The sequence below is a fragment of the Scyliorhinus canicula genome, chromosome 8, assembly GCF_902713615.1.
Source record: "Scyliorhinus canicula chromosome 8, sScyCan1.1, whole genome shotgun sequence".
NCBI lineage: Eukaryota > Metazoa > Chordata > Chondrichthyes > Carcharhiniformes > Scyliorhinidae > Scyliorhinus > Scyliorhinus canicula.
In genome coordinates, this window is record NC_052153.1 from 175,432,871 (window position 1) to 175,454,880 (window position 22,010).

General features: G+C 43.7%; 1 long non-coding RNA gene across 1 annotated transcript; it reads left to right on the forward strand.

Moving 5' to 3' along the window:
* Positions 1 to 1,496: 1,496 nt before the first annotated feature.
* Positions 1,497 to 21,769, forward strand: LOC119970699. Its single transcript, XR_005461661.1, has 4 exons — positions 1,497 to 2,222; positions 11,693 to 11,731; positions 21,078 to 21,264; positions 21,645 to 21,769. It is a non-coding gene; the product is annotated as an uncharacterized LOC119970699 (long non-coding RNA).
* The last annotated feature ends 241 nt before the right edge of the window (positions 21,770 to 22,010 follow it).

Below are 22,010 nucleotides of genomic sequence, written 5' to 3' on the forward strand. Positions count from 1 at the left end.
TCCCGCCCTGAACCTTATAGTTATGCCCCCTTCCTCTTCATGTCTTTAGTATTTAATGAACTTACTCTACCTTAACTCAGGAAAGCCTGGTTAAAGTGGCCCATTTTTAAGCATAACTATTCGTAGAATCATAGAATCACTCTCTACATGGCCTCAGCACTCACAATCCTTCCCATTTCCTGCTACCATCTTTCATACATCAGCAAGACTACTCTGGGAATTCTGGACAAGGATCACATTGGGAACATGGGCCCTGAATTCGTTGGAAACAAATGTCCCTCAGGGTCTGGATGATTAAAGGCATGAGAGACAAAGTTTGGGTGTGTAATAAAAAATGGAAAAATGTGGCATTTGAGCCGTCCTGGGAGGACTTAGGGTTTTTGTTTGAGGAACCAATGTTGGGCGAAGAGAGCAGATGACCAACTTGTGCTCGTGTCTTTGGAGGAACGGGACGTCACCAGTCGGTGCCTTGAGGCTCATCTGCCTGCCACTCAATTAAAAATCATGTCAAATCTTTGACCATGTTGCCGGGGAGAAAGAAAAGCTGGTTGGCCACTATTCTTATCTGCGGCTGTGTGTAGAATCAACCCCAGTGGAAGTTTTTGTTGTTTATGAAAAAAATAATAGTTCTTTTTGGAAAAGGGCGCGTGCTGAGACACGCAGGAGCCGTTGCTATTTTAAAAAAGGCGGCAGTTGGCAGCGCATGCAGGAGGCACGCGCTGGCACTCGCGACGCCCGTTATTTTAAAAAATAACGGCAGTTAAGAGCAGTTAGGGCTGCTGACAGCAGTCTGTTGAACAAAGGCAACCGGAGAGGAAGGCAGCCGACGACCGGAGCAGAAGATAAAAGCCAACGGCATGTGGAGGCTGGGCGAACGGCTCCGCAAAGCAGATAAAGTGCCAGCGGCTATAAACAACACGGTCATAAAGTAATAAATAAAGAGCAAGAGGAAGAAAGAAGAAAGAAAAACCAAACAACCCAGAAAATATATCAGAGGACCCAAGATTAAAAGAATTATGATTGACAAGAAGACCTGAAGGTCTTACTACTAGCCCAATACATCAAAAGAAAAAGATCTGTTATATCCTTTAAAAAAATTGTTTTAATCTTTTAATTTTGAAAATACACTTTATTTAAGTAAATGTCCTGAAATAATTGCTATTAATTCCAATTGTGCAGTTTAATTATTCTACTTAAAAAGCCTTACCCGTGTGTCCTGCTATGAAGTGATAAGTAAATGAAATCTAGGAAGATATGGGTTATACCGGTGATTAACTTGAAAAATTAGTTTGATCCAAATAGCACCCACCTAAGTCTGTCTAGGAGTCAGGGACAAGGGAGTCCCTGTGCTCCACATAGAATTTCTAGACCCTTTTTGGTGTAGGGGGAGATATCTTGGTGATATGAAATGAAAATCACTTATTGTAGGCTTCAATGAAGTTACTGTGAAACGCCCCTAGTTGCCACATTCGGGCGCCTGTCCGGGGAGGCTAGTACGGGAATCGAACTGTGCTGCTGGCCTACTTAGTCTGCTTTAAAAGCCAGCGAATTAGCCCAGTGAGCTAAACTAGCTCCCTTTGTGATTTAGGGGGAGATTTCTTAGGCATTTCTCGATCCTTTCTGGTTTGGAGGAGACCTCTTGTTGGTATTAACTTCAATGTGAGGGCCTAGGATACTAGAAATTCCTATGTAAGGCGAGACTAGAATACTAGAAACTTCTAGTTGAGCAGAGTGGAGGTTAGAAGGGAAGCTTATAGACTAAAATATTGGAAATTTTTGGTCTATGTGTGGGACGAACGTTACCTGCCAAGTTTAGTTCAGAAAGTTATGTGTGATTGACTTTGGGAAGGATATTCTGTGGATCGGGGGGACATAAAACTCAGTTGGGTGCGAATGTTAGTAAATGGAAAATACTAACCCTGAGTAAAAGTCTACAGGACATCTTAATGCCAAGTGTTGAGTATCCTGCATCCATTACTAGTAGAAGTAGGCCAAAGTATCATCCTGAAAGTAAGGCAGATTTTGAGGGAGAATCTGGGGAAATAGGGACGCCTCTGAACCTTTGGAGACCAATCAATTGACCCTTAACTAAAACAGGAAGATCGTGTTTTAGGTACCTTTGTGGTGACTGCCCACGACGGGTATTTATTCCTTAATTTCAGATCGCGACTGAAAGGAACCACCAGGAACAGAAGTTAGAAATCCTACAAATGGCAATTAGGGTAGGAATTGCTAGAAATGTGAAAAGCTGTAACACACAAGCTGTTTGTGTGATTAATGACCAAGTAATGTGTTAAGATAAGACTTACTTTCTTTGACTTTGTATTTGTAATGGTTTAATGTGAAGACAATGGGCGGGATTCTCCGGTTTGCGGAGGGCAGGCCGTACCGGCGCCAAAGAGTGGCGTGAACCACTCCGACTTCGGGAATCCTCCGCATCTTCGGGGGCTAGGCCTGCACTGGAGCGGTTGGTGCCGCGCCTACCAGCGCCGAAAGGGCTCCGCCAGCCTGCATGAGTTGGAGCTTGCGCAGGAGTGCCAGCGTGTTCCCAGAACCGCTGGCGTTATTCCTGCGCATGCACAGAGGGTTTCTTCTCCGTGCCGGCCATGGCAGAGCTTTACAGTGGCCGACGCGGAGAGAATGAGTGACCCCACGACACAGGCCCGCCCGAAGATCGGTGGACCCCGCTCGCTGGCCAGGCCACCATGGTCCCCCCCCCCCCCCCCACAGGGGCCAGGTCCCCCTTGTCAAATTAACCCTTGTTTAATTTACGCCGGCGAGACTGGCCGAAAACGGCCGGTTTTGAATTGCGAGATCAGTTCAAAATCAACCTCATTTGCCACCAGGGTACTGCCACACAACATTATCCACAATGTGAGGATGAAAGTTAGTCGCCACAAGGACTGAGCGATGGTGACTCCTGTCAATGGTCAATTTTGTCATGGACAGATGGATCTGCAACCGTTGATTGGTGACTTCTTGTAAGTTTCCTCACCAACTGCCACAGTCTCAGTCTAGCAGTTATGTCCTTTAGGATTCAGCCAGCTCAGTCAGTAGCCACATTATTGAGTCACTCTTGGTGATGGACATTGAAATCCTCCACCTAGAGTGCATTCTGTGCCCTAGCCACCCTCAGTGCTTCCTCCAAGTGGTGTACAAAATGGAGGATTTCTGATTCATCAGTGGATGCAGGGTACTTGGTGATGTCCAACAGGAGGTTTCCTTGCCCATGTTTGACCTGATGCCATGAGGCTTCAAAGGGTCCAGAGTCGATGTTGAGGAATCCCAGGGCAACACCCTCCCGACTGTATACCACTGTGCTGCCACCTCTGCAGGGTATGTTATCTCCCGCCAGTGGGACAGGACATACCCAAAGATGGTGTTATTGGTGCCTGGGACATTGCATGTGAGTTCTCCCAGTGAGCCAGAGAAGACACAGCCAGAATGAGACACAGCGAACAGTGAGTTTGGGAATTTGAAGCTAGGTGGGAATTGAATTAAATTGAATTCAATCGGGAAGACTTCCTTTTTAAATTTCAGGAATTTATTAAATAATTTTAAATTTAAATTTTATTAAATAATATTAAATTTCAGGAATTTAATTAATTAATCTAGAATTGTACAGTGAAGGTTAACAAGGGCTGCCCCACCCACTCACGTAACTGGTTGGCAGTTAAGTGTCAGTCACCTTAATCTACTTTGATCTAAAAGCAGGTAGGAGGGGGGAGTCAACTCAGGCCAATTTAAAAGAGCAACTTGTAACTCACTCCCAGTGAGTTCTCCCAGTGAGTTCTCCCAGTGAGCCAGCGCAGACACAGCCAGAGTGAGACACAGCTAAGAGTGAGTTTGGGAATTTGAAGCTTTTGGGGGAGGGAAGGAGGTGCTTTTTATCCCTAGTAAGTGACTGATAAGTAGTTTTTCTTTTTTTTTCTTTTCATTGGTATATTTATTTATTTATTTTCAATTTTTTGGAATTGTAGTTGTATAAGTTAACCAAAGGTTTAAGACATGGCAGGAGATCCCAGACCCATGTCATGCTCCTCGTGTGCGATGTGGGAGCTCAGGGACACGTCCACTGTCCCTGGCTCCTTCACGTGCAAGAAGTTAAGATTCAAAACAGAGGTAAAAAAACCAACATAAGTGTACTTTATCTGAATGCTCGTAGTATTCGGAATAAAGTAAATGAGTTGATGGCGCAAATCATCGTGAATGACTATGATTTAGTGGCCATTACTGAAACATGGTTAAAGGATGGTCACGACTGGGAGTTAAATATCCGAGGGTATCAAACTATTCGGAAGGACAGAGTGGATGGTAAGGGAGGTGGTGTAGCTCTGTTATTTAAGGATGACATCCGGGCAATAGTAAGGGATGACATCGGTGCTATGGAGGATAAGGTTGAATCCATTTGGGTGGAAATCAGGAATAGTAAGATGAAAAAGTCACTGATAGGAGTAGTCTATCGGCCACCAAATAGTAACGTTATGGTGGGGCAGGCAATAAACAAAGAAATAACTGATGCATGTAGAAATGGTACAGCAGTTATCATGGGGGATTTTAATCTACATGTCGATTGGTTTAACCAGGTCGGTCAAGGCAACCTTGAGGGGGAGTTCATAGAATGTATCCGCGATAGTTTCCGAGAACAGTATGTAATGAAACCTACGAGGGAACAAGCAGTCCTAGATCTTGTCCTGTGTAATGAGACAGGATTGATTCATGATCTCATAGTTAGGGATCCTCTCTGAAGGAGCGATCACAATATTGTGGAATTTAAAATACAGATGGAAGGTGAGAAGGTAAAATCAAATACTAGTGTTTTGTGTTTAAACAAAGGAGATTACAATGGGATGAGAGACAACCTAGCTAAGGTAGACTGGGAGCAAAGACTTTATGGTGGAAAAGTTGAGGAACAGTGGAGAACCTTCCAAGCGATTTTGCACAGTGCTCAGCAAAGGTTTATACCAACAAAAAGGAAGGACGGTAGAAAGAGGGAAAATCGACCGTGGATATCTAAGGAAATAAAGGAGAGTATCAAATTGAAGGAAAGAGCATACAAAGTGGCAAAGATTGGTGGGAGACTAGAGGACTGGGAAATCTTTAGTGGGCAACAGAAAGCTACTAAAAAAGCTATAAAGAAGAGTGAGATAGAGTATGAGAGTAAACTTGCTCAGAATATAAAAACAGACAGTAAACGTTTCTACAAATATGTAAAACAAAAAAGAGTGGCTAAGGTAAATATTGGTCCTTTAGAGGATGAGAAGGGAGATTTAATAATGGGAGATGAGGAAATTGCTGCGGAACTGAACAGGTTTTTTGGGTCGGTCTTCACAGTGGAAGACACAAATAACATGCCAGCGACTGATAGAAATGAGGCTATGAAGACCTTGTGATGATTGTTATCACTAAGGAGGTAGTGACGGGCAAGGTAATGGGGCTAAAGGTAGACATGTCTCCTGGCCCTGATAGAATGCATCCCAGAGTGCTAAAAGAGATGGCTAGGGAAATTGCAAATGCAACAATGATAATTTAACAAAATTCACTGGACTCAGGGGTGGTCCCGGCGGATTGGAAATTAGCAAACGGGACACCACTGTTTAAAAAAGGATGTAGGCAGAGAGTGGGTAATTATAGGCCAGTGAGCTTAACTTCGGTAGCAGGGAAGGAAGAAATAGCGAGGCATCTGGATAGAAATTGTCCCATTGGGCAGATGCAGCATGGGTTCATAAAGGGCAGATCGTGCCTAACTAATTTAGTGGAATTTTTTGAGGACATTACCAGTGCAGTAGATAACGGGGAGCCAATGGATCTGGTATATCTGGATTTCAAGAAAGCCTTTGACAAGGTGCCACACAAAAGGTTGCTGCATAAGATAAAGCTGCATGGCATTAAGGGTAAAGCATGGATAGAGGCTTGGTTAATTAACAGAAAGCAAAGTGTGGAGATTAATGGGTGTTTCTCTGGTTGGCAATCTCTAGTGGTGTCCCTCAGGGATCCGTGTTGGGCCCACAATTGTTCACAATTTACACAGATTATTTGGAGTTGGGGACCAAGGCCAATGTGTCCAAGTTTGCAGATGACACGAAGATGAGTGGTAAAGCGAAAAGTACAGAGGATACTGGAAGTCTGCAGAGGGATTTGGATAGTTTAAGTGAATGGGCTAGGGTCTGGCAGATGGAATACAATGTTGACAAATGTGAAGTTATCCATTTTGGTAGGAATAACAACAAACGGGATTATTATTTGAATGATAAAATATTAAAGCATGCTGCTGTGCAGAGAGACCTGGGTGTGCTAGTGCATGAGTCACAGGAAGTTGGTTTACAGGTGCAACAGGTGATTAAGAAGGCAAATAGAATGTTGTCCTTCATTGCTGCAGGGATGGAGTTTAAGACTAGGGAGGTTATGCTGCAATTGTATAAGGTGTTAGTGAGGCCACACCTCGAATATTGTGTTCAGTTTGGGTCTCCTTACCTGAGAAAGGACGTACTGGCATTAGAGGGTGTGCAGAAGAGGTTCACTAGGTTAATCCCAGAGCTAAAGGGGTTGGATTACGAGGAGAGGTTGAGTAGACTACGACTGTATTCCTTGGAATTTAGAAGGAACATTTAAAATTATGAAGGGAATAGATAGTATTGATGCGGAAAGATTGTTTCCACTGGTGGGTGAAAGCAGAACTAGGGGGCATAGCCTCAAAATAAGGGGAATTAGAGTTAGGACTGAGTTTAGGAGGAACTTCTTCACCCAAAGGGTTGTGAATCTATGGAATTCCTTGTCCAGTGAAGCAGTTGCGGCTCCTTCATTAAATGTTTTTAAAATAAAGATAGATAGTTTTTTGAAGAATAAAGGGATTAAGGGTTATGGTGTTCGGGCCGGAAAGTGGAGCTGAGTCCACAAAAGATCAGCCATTGAATGGCAGAGCAGGCTCGATGGGCCAGGTGGCCTACTCCTTCTCCTAGTTCTTAAGATACATTTGGATGGAGAATTGACAGGGTTGGATTTGCCATTGTCATTTCCTGTGCTAAAGATGATGCCAGGTGACCTGTCTGGTTTCATTCCTATTTTGACTTTGTAGTGGTTTTGATACAGCTGAGTGGACAGATAAGAGTCGATCACATTGCTGTGGGTCTGGAGTCACATGTAGGCCACAGCAGGTAAGGACGGCAGATTTCCTTCCCTACATGGCATTCGTGAACCAGATGTCAATCAGCAATAGTTTCATGGTCACTATTACCGAGACTAACTCTTTAATTCCAGTTTTATTAACTAAATTTACATTGTACCAGCTGCTGTGGTGGGATTTGAACCCATGGCTGGTCCTCTAGATTGCTCGCCCGGCAACATTACCTCTGCACTATTCTCTCCCACTAACTGCTCACAATCCGCCATGTGGGATCCAACTAGAGCTTTTGATTTTGTCTAACTCCTTGTATTCTCAAACTTTATATACCAAAGCCAGAATTTCTTTTCCTTTCTGATTTCATTTGGTAACTGTCTATGACATTTTAATTATCCAGGCACATGGGCCATTTAGTTTCTTTGGACCACCTCGGTTTCGGGCATTTCACCATTTTTGAGAACTCAGCTCAACCCTTTCTAGGTCCAAAGTGGATGTCGTTATCCTTGACTATGTTCAGATCCGTTGTCACATGGCTTGATCGCTTTCCTGTCTCCTCGCCCACCACTTACCCAGTGATAGTTTCACTGGCAGTATTGGGGATGATGGGCATGGGGATTGGTAAAATGTAATGGGCACTATGGTCAAAGTGTAACCCACCCCATCCCTGTTGCAATTTTACCAGTTTACCAACGGTTGTTTGGGGGGTGGTGATGGGTGTGGCATCTCACCCATCCACGATCGATTGAGGCCTTTAAATGGCTAATTAAATGGCTAAGATGATGGTGGGCATGGTGAGTGTCCCTCCTTAATGGGACCCCTAGGCTTGTCAGAGTGGTCCTTGTAGGTCTCCGTTCTGGTCCTCTCTTTGCTCCAAGTTCCCAATGCTTCCCCATTCTGCTCCCCCCTGCCTGTCTATCTCAGTCCCCACTCCCCTTGTCGAACCTTACTAGCCTGGTCCTCCATGTACCTCCTCATCCAACCATTACAGATTTTGTCTATTCCATTGACAGAAGCACAGGTGAATCCCCAGTAAATGCCTAAGTACAATTAAATACAATCCAGATACAATTAAAAGGTTGGACAGGATATCATTGAAATTATCAAGTCTGCAGGTAACAAAAGCATGGTTTGAGTTTTCAGATGAGCTGAGGGACAGAGGTGGATGACATTATTCTGATGGAAGTAGATGATCTGTTTTTTTATGAATGTTTTTTATTGGGTTTTTGAACAAAGTATATTTACCGTTATGTACACAGAATAATATATAATATAGAAGAGAAGAGCACACAAAACATACCAAAAAGAAAAGAAAGAAATAAAATAAAATAATTGGTAGGGTATTATGCACCAGCTCGACAGCAGCAACTCTGTACAATTGGCAATATTATTTTTTGCACATAAATAGGAATCTGTTTGTGGGGGGGACTGGGGAGGTAGATATACATTTGGGTGCCATAGAAACAATTGCAGGGGGCAATACGCGAATGGGGCTGGTGTTGGTGCTGTCACTTGCTTTTCCTGGATGGATTTCACTGCCGTTGTCGTCTCACGTTCACCTTCGCTTCAGCCGTTCGTCCCGTCTTTCGCCCGGATTTTCCTTGCTCTCTGTTCCTGTAGATGCCAAGTTTGCTATTGTTTCCCGTGCCCTCTTACCAGCTATCATTTCCCTGCCTTCCTCCTCTCCCCCCCCCCACCTCTCTGGTTCCCCTCTATTGTTCCCTGTCTCCTCACTCTACCCCCCTCCCCCCCTTATGCCCCTTCCCCCCTCCCCTTCTCCTGTGGTTTTGCCTTTCTTTCCTCTTAGGTTTAGCTGTCCCCTCCCCCAGTCTATCCTCCCTCTTATGCCTTGGCTAATTTCCCCTGACACTTGGCTACCTGGCTATTCTTCTGCTTTGTAATGGAGAGGATATGAGATGAGAAACTCAGCTCAGAGTTAAATAATATGGCAAGGCTAGGGCAGCATGGTGGCGCAGTGGTTAGCACTGGCTGCCTACGGCGCTGAGGACCTGGGTTCGATCCCTGCTCTGGGTCAGTCTCCGTGTAGAGTTTGCACATTCTCCCCATGTCTGCGTGGGTCTCATCCCCACCACCCAAAGATGTGCAGATTAGGTGGAGTGGCCAGGCTAAATTGCCACTTAATTGGAAAAAAAAATTGGGTATTCTGAATTTATATTAAAAAATAATATGGCCAGGTTGAGAGCAGTCTGGTTCAGCCTGGAACAGTGACCACTGATAGAATCACTGACAAGGCTTCAATCTTCCCAATGTTAAATCAGAAGTAATTGCGATTCATTCAATAAATACTGGATGTCAGATAGGCAGGCTAATAATGCAAAGGCGATGGAGGCGTTGAGCAATTTGATGGTGAGATAGAAGTGGGTGTTGTCAGAATAGATGTGGAAGTTAGCGCCATGTTTTTGGAAGTTGTCTCAATAGAGGCAGCAAAGTGCCGACACAGGGAAGAACAGTTATTGCAAGATAGTTGCACCTTTAATGAAGACCAATCAATTTAAAAAATAGGGAAATACCTCTTTGATAAAATATGATGACTTAATCCTTGGCCAGAAAATACGTTAGAACATATTGATTTCATATCAGAAGTTCACTCAAAAATATCTTTTTATTCATCACATTTGACTAGGATTCAGCATCATTGATCTTATTTTCAAGTCAACAAATTGTTCAATGATTATTTGAGCCAAATGACAAATGTAAATAATGAATAAATTATGTGAAAATACAATCCTTCACCTCTTCTGCCGTTTCGCACACTTATTCTGTTAACAATAGCTGGCTGATTATACAGATAGACTTGTGATAGTTTGAAGTTGTCATACTCACTGCCTTGAGCTATTTTGTTGACCACCTATTGATTTCTTTATTCAAAAAAAATCAAAGCTGCAATCTCCCCTGTTAATTTGTTTAATCTGACCTTCATTTAAAAGCCATTTTTAGAAATCTGTCTCTGCACTGCTCACTTTTTACAGAGGCTGTTGATGAATGAACGACGAATGTATGATCGATTGAAGAAACATGATCCACCTTTAAAATAAGACTGGTCTCCGGTTGCACAGAAAATTCTCTTGCAACATGACTGGTTGAGAGTGTACCTGTGAATGTCAGCTGGATGTCACAAAGAACCAAAACAAGTGTCTGCACCTTTATTGTTAGTGAATGTCACCTTTCATCTTGTTGCCAGACAGGAGTTCTTAACATACAATAATCAGGTCACTTTATTTCACCTGCTTGCAATGTGTCAGCAGAGGCACTGATAGAAATAAAAATCTTTAAAAATTGTGGCTGGATTCTTCTCTCCCCCCCCCCCCCCCCCCCCCCCACCCGAGCTGTGTGTTTCTCGGTGGTACGCAGTTCACTGGCAGCAGCATTCTATACTCTATACTCCCGCCACTTTCCAATAGGGTTTCCCATTGAAGGCAACCCATGTCGCCGGGAACCCTGTGGGCGAGGGTCAGCGGGAAACGAGAATCTCAACAGCTGGAGAATTCCGGCCATGGTTTATTTTGAAGGAAAATATGGAAACCAACTATTCTATTAAAAAAAGGTTCACCAATGCCCCTTCTCTTTCCACTTAATTAGAACATTTGTTTTACATTGGAGGGTATTGGGTGCTACAAAGCCAATTTCTTTAGCCAAGCTATTAGAAAGGGGCAGGATTCTCTGGCCATTCACTGGTAGTGGGATTCTCCGCTCTCACCGGCAGGGCATCTGTCATCGTCATTCGTCATTCAAGAGGAACATAAGGACATTCCAAGTAACTATGCACAACCCAGTTTGACATCAGTTAGGGTTAGAATTATGAAATAATAATCAGGGGAAAATAAATTAAAGAGAGCCAACATTGATTTCTAATTTTGATGAACTAACAGAGAAGGTTGATTCAGAAAATTACAGGCTGGTGAGCCTTACGTCAGTGGTACGTAAATTATTGGGGAGGATTCTTCGAGACAGGATTTACTCCCATTTTGAAGCAAGTAGACGTATTAGTGAGAAGCAGCAGGGTTTTGTAAAGGGGAGGTCATGTCTCACTAACTTGATCGAATGTTTCTAGCAAGTGAAGAAGATGATTGATGATGGTAGCGAAGTGGATGTTGTCTACATGGACTTCATTTTGGCCTTTAACAAGGTCCCTCATGGCAGACTGGTGCAGAAGGTGATGTCACATGGGATCAGAGGTGAGCTGGCAAGATAGATACAGAACTGGCTCAGTCATAGAAGACAGAGGGTAGCAGTGGAAGAATACTTTTCTGAGGGCTGTGACTTGTGGTATTCCATAGGGATAGTGCTGGGACCTGAGCTGTTTGTACTATATATAAGTGATTTGGCGGAAAATGTAACTGGTCTGATTAGTAAGTTTGTGAATTATACAAATGTTGGTGGAATTGCGGATAGTGATGAGGACTGTCAGAGGATACGGTGTCATGTGAGAGTACCTTTAAGAAAAGGATGTTTATCAAATAGCTGCAGTGATGTCATTGTGTGGGTGGAGCTGGGTTTTGGTCTCTGGCTTTTTACTTTCGCTTTGAGCTCAAAGCTGGTGTATCTGTGTTTCAGGTTCGTTTTCAGAGTTGGAGCTACATCCTGCGAAACAAGGTATAATTTTAATCTCTCTCTCCATGGAAACAATGTCTTCAGATCACTTGCTGATTTAAAAGTGATAACTGCTCACTGTAGAGAATTTAAACCTGCTGTCTTTGTTAAAGAGGGTATTTGTCTTATGGATGTTGCTTGGAAGGATTAAGGATTACTTATAGAATACTGTATTCTTTGGGGGGAGTATTTGAGTTGATAGTTGCGAAGATGTTTACTGTGTGTTTACAAAATGTTAACTGGATTCATAGAATAAACATTGTTTTGTTTTAAAAGTACTTTAGGTCTCTGTTGTATGACATCCGCAGGCCTGGATTCTCCCCTACCCGGCGGGGCGGGGGGGTTCCGGCGTGATGGAATGGCGTGAACCATTCCGGCAACGGGCGGCCCAAAAAGGTGCGGAGACAGGGTCCAAGCCCTAACATTGAGGGGCTAGGCCCGCACCGGTGTGGTTGGCGCTCCGCTGGCTGGCGGGAACGGCCTTTGGCGCCACGCCAGCCGGGGCCGAAGGGTCTTCGCCGGCCGGCGGATGTCCGCACATGCGCCGGAGCGTCAGCGGCTGCCGTGCATGCGCAGGGGAGGGGATCACTTCCGCCTCTGCCACAGTGAAGACCATGGCGAAGGCCGAAGGAAAAGATTGCCCCCACGGCGCAGGCCCGCCTGCCGATCGGTGGGCCCGGATCATGGGCCAGGCCACCGTTGGGGCACCCCCCAGGGCCAGATCACCCCGCGCCCCCCCCCCCCCCCAGGACCCCGGAGCCCGCTCGTGCCGCCTTGTCCCACCGGTAAGGTAGGTGGTGTGATCCACACTGTTGGGACCAGCATGACAGCAGCGGGACTTCGGCCTATCAAGGGCCGGAGAATCGCCGGGGAGGGGGGTGGGGGGGGGGGGGGGGGGGCCCGCCGACTGCCGGGGTGCGATTCCCGCCCCCGCCGAAACTCCAGTGCCGGAGACTTTGGGACACGGCGGGTGTGGGATTGACGCCGGCCCCCGGCGATTCTCTGACCCAGCGGGGGTGTCGGAGAATCCCGCCCGCAGAGTGGGCCCTTCTGCTCCCCAGCTTGGTGGGGATCTATTTAATATGCCCAAGCATTGCCAAGGTTTGATGAGAAGGAGGTGTAAGCCTTTTTCATTTCACTTGAAAAGGTAGCTGAACAAATGAAATGGTCATGTGACATGTGGGTATTACCTATTCAAACGCAGTTGGTAGGTAGAGCTATTGAAATGTTTGCATCACTATCAGAAGAGGCAGCTGGGTTGTGTGAGGATGGAAAGAAATCCATCTAGGTGCATATGAACATGTGCATGAAGCCTACAGACAAAGGTTTCAAAATTTAAGGAAAGAACCTTGTCAAACATACATGGAGTTTGAAAGGATCAAACAGAGTAATTTTGGTAGGTGGATAAGAGCTTTGAAAATAGACCAAACGTATGAAGCTCTCAGAGAAATTACACTTGTGGAGGAATTCAATTCCTGATGTAGTGAGAACTCATGTGGAAGAGCAGAGGGTTAAAACTGCAAGATTAGCAGCAGAAATGACAGATGATTATGAATTAGTTTATAAATCAAAGTTTGATTTCCGACATCAGTTTCAGCCTGTGAGGGATAGGAACTGGGGAAAAGAGAAATACTCAAGTGGTAAAGGTAAAGGTGATCTGATGGGAGATAATAAAGAGAGTGTACCTCAGATTAAAAAAGAAATCGAGGAGGCTGGAAGAGGCATGAAAAGTATCAAATGCTTTCACTGTAATAAACTAGGCCATGTAAAGTCAGTGTTGGTGGTTGAAGAAAAGCACTGGGAAGGCTGATGTGATAAAATAAGATAAGTCAGTGGGGTTTATTAAAGTGGTAAAGGAAAGCCCAAGTGAAGCGAAGGAGGTGCAAAAGATTGTTCAGCCTGATCAAGAAGTAATTGTTAAGAAGGTGCCAGATTTCTTTAAAGAATTTAGTTGTGTGGGTAAAGTTTACTCATGTGTACCAGAAGGAGTAGGTAAAGAAGTCATAATTTTAAGCGATACGGGAACTAGTCAACCTTTGATGTTAAGAGATGAGGAGTTCTGTAGTTTGTGAGGAATATTGCCAGAAAAGGTGGTAATATGTGGAATTCAGGGTGAGAAGAGCAGTGTTCCATTACATAAGGTAAGGGTGGAAAGTCCAATGAAAAGTGGTGAAGTGGTAGTAGGAGTAAGAGAGAAACTATCTTGTCCAGGAATACAATTTATTTTGGGGAATGAGGAAGCTGAATCACAGGTGGGAGTGATGCCTACTGTGGTTGATAAGCCAGTTGAAAATCAGACAACTGAAGTGTTGAAGGATGGGATTTTTCTGGATTGTGTAGTAACGAGGTCGCAAAGTCACAGGTTAAGACAAGAGGAGAAATCAAAAGGTGAAGATAAAGTTGAAGTTCAATTATCAGAAACGATTTTTGATGGGATGGTTGGAAAAGAACAAGAACAGGTGGAGGATGAGGCGGATATTTTTGGTTCAGGAAAATTGGAGGAATTACAACAGAAAGATATAGAAATAAAATGTATGTATCAGAAAGCATACACGGAATAGGAATCTGAGTGTATACCAGAGTGTTATTTCCTTAAAAATGATGTCTTGATGAGAAAATGGAGACCTTTACATATGCAGGCAGATGAGAAGTGGGCAGAAGTTCATAAAGTGGTATTGCCGGTCGGGTATAGAAAGGAGATATTGCAAGTAGCACATGAGGTACCAGCGGGAGGTCATTTGGGAGGAAGAAAAATTCAAGCTAAAATGCAAAAAAAAATTTTTGTCCTGGACTACATAAAGATGTGGTTAAATTTTGGCGAGTCATCACATGTCAAGTGATAGGGAAACCTCAAGCAATGAGGAAACCAGCACCCTTAATATCCATTCCAGCATTTGTGGAACCTTTTACAAGCATCTTAATTGATTGCGTAGGACCACTTCCTAAAACAAAAAGTGGGAATAAATATCTTTTGACTATATTTGGATGTGTCTACTAGGTTTCCAGAGGCCATTCCAGTACGCAGTATTACAGCTAGAAACGTTGTGGAAGAGTTACTTAAATTCTTTACTAGATATGGACTACCCACAGAAATACAATCAGATCAAGGATCACATTATACCTCAAGGTTATTCAAAGTAGTTATGGATATTTTAGGAATAAAACAATTTAAATCAACTGCGTACCATCCAGAATCACAGGGAGCATTAGAAAGGTGGCATCAGACATTAAAGACAATGTTGAGGGCTTATTGTCAAGATTATCCAGAGGATTGGGATAAAGGAATTCCATTCGTACTATTTGCAATTAGGGATGCACCTCATGAGTCAACCAAATTCAGTCCTTTTGATCTAATTTTTTTGAACTAATTGAACTAATGTAAAGGTCATGAGGTAAGAGCACCACTTAAATTGATTAAGGAAAAATTGGTGAGTGAGCAGTCAGAACTTACATTATTAGATTATGTATCAAATTTTAGGGAACGATTAAATAGATCAGGTGAATTGGCTAGACAACATTTAAAAGTTGCACAACATGTGATGAAACGGGTAGCGGACAAGAAATCAAAAGTTCGTAGTTTTGCCAGTGGAGATAAAGTTTTAGTATGTTTACCGGTGATCGGTGAACCTTTAGAAGATAGGTTTTGTGGACCTTATAAGATTGAATGGAAATTAAGTGAGGTGAATTATTTGGTAAGAACGCCAGATAGAAGGAAAACTCAGTGAGTGTGTCATATGAATATGCTTAAAAGGTACTTTAAAAGGGAAGGAGAGCAAAAGGAGGAGGTTTTAATGATTTTAACTCAAAGTGAAGAACTGAATCCAGATGATTTTGAATTTGGCATTACTCAATAAATTGGAAAACGAGGATGTTCTTAACAATTGGGATAATGTGTTGAGTTACCTTCCAGAGGAAAAACGAACTCACCTGAAAGAGTGATTGATATCACATGGGCAAGTTTGTGGAGATAGATTGGGAAGTACTAAAATGGCTATACATGATGGAGATGTGAGAAACGCTGTTCCAATTAAACAACATCCAGAGACTTAACCCTTTAAAATTGGCACAGATTAACAAATAAACTGATTGTGTGCTTAAAACAGGCATAATTGAAGTGGGTTGCAGCCAATGGAGCTCACCCATAGTGATGGTGCCAGAACCGGACATACCTAACAGTTGTGTGTGGACTATAGAAATGTTACTGCAGTTACCAGAACCAACTTGCATTGAGAAGGTGGGATAATCAGCTTTTATTTCCAAACTGGATTTACTTAAATGTTACTGGCAGGTACCTTTGCCCGAAAGGGCGAAGAAGATTTCAGCTTTTGTGACTCCCGATGGTATATACCAATTTAAAGTTATGCCATTTGGCATGAAAAATACCCCAGCCACATTTCAATTGTTAACTAACAAAGTTGTTTCAGGATTACCCAATTGTGCGGTATACATCGACGATCTGGTAATTTTCAGTCAGACGTGGAAAGAACATTTAAAGCATCTGATGGAGTTATTCGATTGGCTTCAGGAGGCGGGTTTGGTGGTACACCTAGCCAAAAGTGAATTTGGAAAAGCAAGTCACTTTCCTTGCCCATTCAATTGGACAGGGTCGAAAGGTCATACGGGATGTGAAAATGAACGTTATTGGGGAGTTTCCAATACCCTCGACACAAAGCAAAGGGAAATAATATGATTTCTTGTCATGAGTAGATTTTACCAGAAATTTGTACCAAACTTTAGCAGTGTGGTTGCTCCACTGACGGGCTTCCTAAAAATGAAGCAGATTTAAGTGGACAGCGGAGTGTCAACAGGCATTTGACTGCCTGAAGGCTGTGTTCCCCAGTGCTCCTGTGTTAGAGAATTACAAGGGGCTCTGTGATTGGATTGAACTAAAGTATCTGACTTTAAAGAGAAATGCAGATGAGTAGAGAAATGGATGGATCGTGCAGAGACCTCCTTGTCCAAAGAGACTGTGAATCAAGAGAGATTTCAGTTGGAGGAACACAAACTGAAATGGACTATGTTATTATAAATGTTTGCGCATTTTGTTTTTTTTTAAAAACCTATATTTACTGTCAATATTTATAACAGAAAAGTGAGAAGGTCAAAAATGAAACCATCTTGAAGTTGATGGTTTATTTTTTTTCTTGGGGGGAGGTGTCATGTGAGAGTACCTTTAAGAAATGGCTGTTTATCAAATAACAGTAGTGGGTGTACCTTTAAGAAATGGGTGTTTATCAAATAGCTGCAGTGGGTGTACCTTTAAGAAATGGGTGTTTGTCAAATGATGTCAGAGTGTGGGTGGAGCTGGGTTTTGGTCTGTGGCGTTTTACTTTCACTTTGAGCTAAAAGCTTGTGTGTGTCTGTGTTTTAGTTTCATTTTCAGAGTTGGAGCTGCATCCGGCCAAACAAGGTGTAATTCTGATCTCTCTCTGAATGTAAAAAAATGTCTTCAGATCACTTGTTAATTTAAAAGTGATAACTGCTCTCAGCAGAGAATTTAAACCTGCTGTCTTTGTTAAAGAGGGTATTTGTCTTCTGGATGTTTCCAGGAAGGATTAAGGGTTACTTATAGAGTACTGTGTTCTTTGGGGGAGTATTTGAGTTGATAGTTGCTAAGATGTTTACTGTGTGTTTATAAAATGTTAACTGGATTCATAGAATAACATTGTTTTGTTTTAAAAGTACTGTGGATTTCTGTTGCATCACACCTGTAGAGTGGGCCCTTGTGCTCCCCATAAACAAAATCTATTAAAAGTTGTGGGTTAGGTGAACTCCATCGTACACATTGGTGTTCTCTAAACCCTGGCCCATAACAACAGCAAGATATAGATTGATTAGAGACTTGGGCAGAGATATGGCAGATGATGTTTAATCCAGATAAATGTGAGGTAATGCATTTTGGATGGTCTAATGCAGGTGGGAAATACACTTTTATTGGCAGAACCCTTAAGAGTTTTGACAGGTAGAGGGATATGGATGTAGAGATCTACAGGTCACTGAAACTGGCAATGCAGGTGGAGAAGGTAGTCAAGAAGGCATAAAGCATGCTTGTTTTCATTGGCCGGGCACTGAATTTAAAAATTGGCAAGTCATGTTGCAGCTGTAACGAACCTTAGTTCGCCGACACTTGGAATAGAGTGTTCAATTCTGGTGGCCACATTACCAGAAGGATGTGTAGATTTTGGAGAGGGTACAGAAGAGGTTTACCAGGATGTTGCCTTGTATGTTGGGCATCATCTATGAGGAGAGCTTTTTCCCAGGGTGGAAGTGTCAATTACAGGGTACATTTGTTTAAGGCACGAGGAGCAAAATTTAGAGGAGATGTATGAGGGATGTTTTTTACACAGAGGGCAGTGTGTGCCTGGAACCCTTTGCTGGAAGAAGTGGTGGAAGCAGGGACGATAGTGACGTTTAAGGGGCATCTTGACAAATGCATGAATACGTTGGGAATAAAGGGACATGGGCCCCAAAAGTGTAGAAGGCTTTAGGTTAGAGGCAGCATGAACGGCGAAGGCTTGGAGGGCCGAAGGGCCTTTCCTATGCTGTACCTTTCTTTGTTCTTTTTTGAAAAGAATGTGGTGTGTGTTATTGTTTAAGAAAGTTTTTGACCAAATACCACAAAAAAGGCTGGTTAACAAAACTAAGATTCATGGAATAGGAGCGTCAGTCTCAGCTTGGATGAAAGAAATAGCGATAGGACAGCAAACAGTGAGTATTGGTAGATGGTTATATTAAAGATTGGTGGCAGGTAGAGCTTGGCATTCCTCAAGGGTCTGTGCTAAAAGTTTATTTTTCTGTGATACATGTCAGAGTACAGAATACAATTTCAAAAAGTGCCCATGATGTCAAACTGGGATGTGAGGCAAAGAGCGAGCGTGATACCAACTGACTGCAACGAGACATAGATTGGCTGGCAGAATTGACAGACAACTAACAGATGGAATGTAATACTGAGAAATGCAAGATGGTGAATTTTGACAAAGGGGCAGGGAAAGGCACTATCAGCTAAGTCCTAAAGTTCTGTCGAGTGTGTGAATAAGGATTCTAATGTTTCGGGTGCATAGATCTTTGAAGATGGCAGGACATTTTGAGAAAGAAGTTAGCAAAGCATATGGGATCTTCAGCATCATAATAGAGGTATGAAAGTAGGGTAGCTTGACTAAACATTTATAAAACTCCAGTTCGGCTACAATTAGAGTATTGCATCCAATCCTGGTCACCATGCTTTTAAAAATCGCCTGGGGCCGGCATAAATCCCGCCCTCGCCGTGGCCGGAATTCTCCGCCACCCGGGAATTGGCGGGGGCGGGAATCACGGCACGCCCCCCGCGGCGATTCTCCAGCCTGCGATAGTCCGAAGTCCTGCCGTCGTTGTTTCAACCACCTCTGATGGCGGCGGGATTGGCGGCGCGGTGCGATCAGACCCCAGGGGGTGCCCCCACGGTGGCCTGGCCCGCAATCGGGGCCCACTGGGCGTCAAAGGCCGTTGGCGCCAGTCGGCGTGGCGCCAACCACTCCGGCGCGGGTTGGCGCCACTCCGCTACGCCGTGAACCCCCGCCCCGCCGGGTAGGGGAGAATCCCGGCCCTTGAGAGAGTGCAGGGATTTGTAAGGATGGCTCCAGGAATGAGAGTACTTCAAGGTTAAGTTGCAGAAGCTAGGGCTGTTTTCCTTGGAGCAAAGGAAATTGAGGGAAGATCTAATAAAGGTGTGCAAGGTTAGGGATAAGGTGTACAAACATAAACTGTTTCCATCAACTGATGGTACAATGGTAAAGGTACACAGAATTAATGTTTTAAGCTTGAGAAACGTTGGTTTGTGAATGGTAATGATCTGGAACTTGCACTCGACAAGAGTGGAATTGGAGATGATTAATGGTTTCAAGGCTAACTGAATCGGCATTTGAGGGAAATAAACCTACAGCGCTCCAAGGATAGCATGGATGAGTGGAGTTGTCTGAATTTAATATTTAATTTAGAGTACCCAATTCAAGTTCTTTCCAATTAAGGGGCAATTTAGCTTGGCCTATCCACCTACCCTGCACATCTTTGGGTTGCGGGGATGAGGCCCATGCAGACACGGGGAGAATGTGCCACACGGACAGTGACCCTGGGCCAGGTTCGAACCCGGGTCCTCGGTGCTGTGAGGCAGCAATGCTAACCACTGCGCCATCGTGCCGCTTGTTGAAATTGCCTGAACTTCTCTACAGGAAGCAAGCATGAATCGAAATGCCTCCTTTTGTGCTATGATGACTGGACAAAGCTAAGTCTCTTGTGCCCACTGATCTCTAATGGATTTGAAACTCATCCCTCTTGTTCAAATCCTTCCATGGCTTCATGCCTTCCGATCACGGTAACATCCTCCAGCCCTACATCCGAAACCAGCTCTATTTCAGGTTCCTATGCATTCCTTTTCTATTCACTCCACAACTGGCAAGCATACTTGCCAGCTGACTGGTCCTGGCCTCTGCAATTGCCTCCCTAAATCTCACTGCCTTTGCATCTCTCCCTCTCTCCTTAAAACATACCTTGCCCTTGTCCTAGCATTTTTGTCCCTTGTGCTCGTGTGAAGCACCTTGAAACATTTAATTAAAGATTTCACTAAATGGAGGTTGTGGTGGTTGAGCTGGTGGAAAAGTCACCAAGTAATGCAGGTAACTAAATCCAGTTTTCTGCTTATTCAATTTCAGCATCCTTTGCATTTATTTTATGCCTTATTGATTCACAAACAACCTTTGGAAACTGGATTTGCTTCGGTTAAATCATGGCTATCACTTTGAAAATATCCATTGTCAGATTTTTATTACACTGACCACAAACTGCATACATAAGTGTAAACGTCACAGAGTGGAAGCAGTATTCCTCAAAATGGCTACCTGCCTGACCCAGCGATATATATATATATGTATATATGTATAAATGTAAAACTAAATTTTCAGCATTGACATCAGTCATCCCTGCTATTCTGGTCAATGTTATATCTTCTATTAACACCAGGCCCACCATTCTGATCCAATCCATTAATTTGGATGGTGCAAACCAATTAAAATTGATATCATTGCACAACCTGAACCAGGGATATCCAATAGAAAGTGGGTCAATGTGATGCCTCTTTCTTTAGCTATAATTGGTGAAACTAGATGAATAATAAGGTAGTTAAAAGGGATGAGAAAAATCACAATGACAGAAGTAGTTAATTATGAACAGAAAGCACGTTACAACGAGCATCAATTTTAATCAGCAAAAGGAAAGAGGGAACTGCTGAGAAGGGAGAAATTAGAGGAATTTAGAGTTATGCTTTTATATGGTGGAAGAAATAACTTATAAAGTACAATACAATTATGTATTTCAGGAATAAGATGAGAGGGTTTTCAGCTGTTCGATTGTTACAAACATCGCACTGAAAAGCAGGCACGAAGTTGAAGAAAATCATGCTCTCGCAATGAAAAGAAGCCAACAATAGGCCGGATAGGCCCTGAGCTTCCACAGTTCCCTTAAACGACCTGCAAAGTATCTGAAAATCATTGTATTGCCTGTAGGTGAGTGCATCTTGAATGCAGTACATAAATATCACTGCTACAAAGACATGGGTGGGATTCTCCGTCCCGCAGCATCAGTTTTCTGGTGCAGCGACCCACCCCACCTCACCGGCAGCGGGATTGTCTGTCCCGCCAACCGGCCAATGGGATTTCCCTTTGTGGACAGCCCCATGCCGTCGGGAAATCCCCGGGCATGGGTGCGCTGCCGGTGTATTGGAGAATCCCGACAGCGGACAATCCAGCCCATGATGACTTCTGATCGATACAGATAGGGCCTGGGGGTGCAGTGGGAGGAGGTGCAGGGGGAGGGACATTATTGTATGCTAGTCCTGTAAGATAAAGTTATGTTCAAATAATGGACTCCGTTATGTTCCACACAGCTCTTTCGAAGAAGGATGATGTGAACTAAAGGGAATGCACTCTGAAATGATACATACTCATGCGACTCAGCCATCGTTGTCTACCTCATACGCTGCAGGAAAGGATGTCTCAAAGCGTGGTACATTGGTGAGACCATGCAGACGCAGCGACAACGGATGAATGGGCATCGTGCAACAATCATCAGGCAGGAATGTTCCCTTCCAGTCGGGAAACACTTCAGCAGTCAAGGGCATTCAGTCTCTGACCTTCCGGTAAATGTTCTCCAAGGCGGCCTTCAGGATGTACGACAACATAGAATCGCCGAGCAGAAACTGATAGCCAAGTTTCGCACGCATGAGTACGGTCTCAACCGGAACCTTGGATTC